The sequence below is a fragment of the Solanum tuberosum genome, unplaced genomic scaffold (genome assembly GCF_000226075.1).
Source record: "Solanum tuberosum cultivar DM 1-3 516 R44 unplaced genomic scaffold, SolTub_3.0 scf00192, whole genome shotgun sequence".
In the NCBI taxonomy this organism is placed as follows: Eukaryota; Viridiplantae; Streptophyta; class Magnoliopsida; order Solanales; family Solanaceae; genus Solanum; species Solanum tuberosum.
Genome location: NW_006239115.1, coordinates 836,998 through 841,192, shown reverse-complemented (window position 1 = coordinate 841,192; position 4,195 = coordinate 836,998).

The window sequence follows — 4,195 nt, the reverse complement described above, 5'->3', positions numbered from 1 at the left end:
CAAATGATCTCAATTTCTTCCCACTAAATAGAAAACCAAAAATATTTTCATATACTTCAAATTGTTCAAATCTATTTTGAAGTGAAAAGATGGCTTGGTCTACTATGTATAAGAAGTAATCAACTCTAAATGATTCGGGCTGCTGCAATATATTTTTCTCCAAATTTAAAATATAAATTATCAATAGAACAAGTAAATTCTTAAGCTTTGAATAAGAAAGATGTAAAATTAGAATTTAGAGAAGAGAAGTGAGAATAAATAGAAGAGCGGAAGGGAGGACGATAGAATATATAAAAATATTAGAAAAAAAAAAAACTTGTACATTAAGAAAAAAGCACACAACTTTTTATTGGAAAGTTAAAAAGTCATAGTCATAACTCATATATATCACTTCAGCCGTCTGCATTTTTTTCCCAACCGTTTACATTTTTTTTCCAGCCGTTTGCATTTATTATTGTCTTCATTTTAATTTTTTTTTTTAATTTAATCTTACCTAATTAACTAAAAAATGGGGGCCCCTAAAATTGGGGGCCTAAGGCCAAGGACTTTTCCTTAAGCCTAACCAGCCGCCCCTGAGGTATATTCATAAATGAACTGTTACTTTTGAGCTAGAGTTAGCTTGGAGTTTTAGTTACAATCACTTAGAGCTGATAGTATAGATTGTTAAGTGTCTTAGATTTAGGCCCTTATGTTATTCCTTCTTTAACCTAAAATTACTCATTGTTTTAGTGTAGTTTCGAGAAAGAAAGCCTCAAGAAGGATTGTGATTTTATTTCTTGAGCAAGAAGGTTTATCAGGTAAGAAATTCATGTGTTACTTATTTTCACACATTACAAGCTATGAGAGTTAACCGAACTGGTACAAAGAACATGTTTTTTATACTTAAAGTTCAACAAAACGGGTATTTTTATAGGTAAAATACAATTGGTCAAAACACCACCTATTGTACTCATTTAAACCATCTTAAAAATAATCATTTTGAATAACTTGCCATGACTATATTGGATTGTTTGGTACCCATGATAAAGGGAAATGTTTCAAGGTTAAATTTGAAATAAAATTTTGTATTATGTTTTTTTGATAGTATTAATTTGTCTCAAGATAAATTTGTTCAAACATAATATAAAATTTATCTCAAATTTAATTTTGGATATCTATTTTGTCCCAATAAGCTTGGTGTGGAATAAATTAATTAATTTAAAAATTATAATCTCATAACTATAATTCCGAAATAATTTAATCCGCAAACCAAATGAATCACACTATTCACGAGATTTCAATAAGAAAGCTGGTACATGAATCACCTATAAGGTGTGTGGTATGAAGGGAACATATGGAAAATGTGAAGAATAAATGAGTTTCTTATTTATTTTATAGTGTTTGGTAAGTAAATAAAATAATATCATCCAAGAGCTAGCATATATATGTAATCTAACAACACTCTATGATGGTGTGGAATGATTAAGGGGTAGAGGGCATTGAGTGGGTGAAGATGAGACAATGAATTCGAAACGTCGTTTATGGAACTTGTTTTTCCTATTTTCTTTGGGAAATCTATTTTCCTCATTTTTAAGAAACTTATTTTACTAAAAAAAGATGTTTTACAAAATATTATGACCAATAAATATGAGAAAATTGTAAAACATTTCCTGTCCTCCCAAACTAATTTTGCCAAGGAAAAGCATAACAACGGACTCCTTTCAATTATTTGGAAATGATGAATATGGTGGATAAGTTTTTTGTATCGCATAACATATGCTTTCTCATGTTCATTTATGTGTGCTTAGAAGAAAATCAAATATGAGTAGTTAATTTTAGTAAATTATGGGCGAACTATAATTATTATCTTTTAATACGTTCATCCCGTTAACTTCAATTCATCCAAAATAATATTATACACAACATTAATGATAGTTCGCCTATTCTTTTTATTAACTCATATGCTCCATTTTCATACTCATTCAAGTATTAAGGTAGAGTTTTTGGCTAAAAACATCCTTAAACTATACCCTCAACTTAAACTATATCCTTCAATTATTTTTCTTAACAAAAAACATCCTTCAAGTATTTAAAACTTAAAAACTTTCATCCCTCTATTAAAATTTGTCAAAAAATTAGCGAATTCCACACAAAAAAATATGCAATTCATGCTATTCTCATAAAAGAAAATCTATAATTTTATTACTTGTTGGAAAAAGCTTCCAAAAAATAATTTTTTTTTCTTGTTTGCTGGTAAAAAAAAACAATGTTAGGACAGTGTAAGTCTACGAGTAGACATGATTTGCTCTTCTCCTTTACCAACTGAATGGAGTTGGAGCTTAATTTTACACCATCTTCACCTTATAAAGTCAAAATGTCGTTAGATCAATAATTTTTTGGAGCAAACTGATAGTTGAGGTAATCAAGATTCAACTAATTTTGATCTCTAGTACTCGAGTTTCATTTTCCATTATTAGAAGTAAAAGTCTCTGATCGACACCATTTTTTGCAAATTCAATGAGAAGAAAACATTTCAACGGATATTTTTTGATATCAAATCAAATGAAAAGTAAATAAAAATAATATTGCCAATTAAAAGGTTGACAATGCAAAACGTTGTTGCTAAAAAAATTCACAATATTTTATTTTAGATGTATGTAGAATGAACTAAATTGGTTTATTGAGGGTGATTTAGGGAGGTTTTTTGAGAGTAGTGTGAACTTTACATATTTTTGTGAAGAATTTGTTAATTTTTGATAAATTTTAACAAAAGGGTGAAAGTTGTCAAATTTTAAATAATTGAGGAATGTTTTCTGTTAAGAAAAATAATTTGAGGATTTAGTTTAAGTTGAGGATATAGTTTAAGGATGTTTTTGGCCAAAAACTCTATCTAGGTATTATCAAATTATTTTGTGAGTTTATTTTTATTTGAATATTTTTCTTGCTCACAAACTTTTTTTAAAAAAAGGCCGGTTCAATAATAATTATTTTTATTATATTTAGATCAACAAACATCACTACTGAGTACTAATTTAATTATATGAATTACAATCATGAGTTTCAATTAAGTATTTTTTTTTGTTTATATGATTTTTTCGTTAGATCTAAGAGCATCACTATATATAAAAAATAACAAAGATGTCACATTTAATAAAAAAGTAAAATTATGTTTTTATTTATAATTTTTTAAGTATCATATAAATAAAAAATGATCAACTAATATGAAACGAGGAAAGTAAATGATTAATTAATGTTTAATTATTGTGAAGAAAAAGAGGAACACAAACATATCCTTAGAAGATTTGTATGCAAAGTATTTAAAGCATTTGTCATTTTCCATAATACGATGGGGCATGAGTCTGACAATGTCATAACTATTACTGTTATTGTGTTGTTTCATCCATCATTACCTCAACTGTCCCCTTCCTATACCACCATTTTCCCTCTGTTTTTATTTATGCCATTATTTTTTATTTTACGTACGATAAAGAGTTAAGTAAGCTTATTATTTTACTTTTATTTAAGTCAATTTTCAATCAATAAATATGAATTAATTAATTTTGATTATTATATGTCATTATTTTTTATTTTACGTACATTAAAGAGTTAAGTAGGCTTATTATTCTATTTTTATTTTAAAAAAATTAAGTCAATTTTCAATCAATAAATATGAATTAATTTATTTTGGTTAATTAATTTGATCAATAAACATGAATTATTCACTTTGTTTTCAAGGCTAATAACTCATAAGGATAAAATAGGAAGAATATTGTAATTTATGCATTAATTTTAGGATAAATTACAGAAATCACATACTTAAAAGGAAAAATTACAATTTATCCCTTAAAAGTTTATAATTACAGAAATCCCTCATTTTCGCGCATCAAATTAGTGTATCAACGCTTATATTATTGTATCTCGCGCATCAGATTAATGTATCAGTGCTTATATTATTGTATCTCGCGCATCAGATTAATGTATCAGTGCTTATATTATTGTATCTCGCGCATCAGATTAATGTATCAGTGCTTATATTATTGTATCTCGCGCATCAGATTAATGTATCAGTGCTTATATTATTGTATCTCGCGCATCAGATTAATGTATCAGTGCTTATATTATTGTATCTCGCGCATCAGATTAATGTATCAGTGCTTATATTATTGTATCTCGCGCATGTATCAGCACTTATATAGCTCTGATACATTAATCTGAT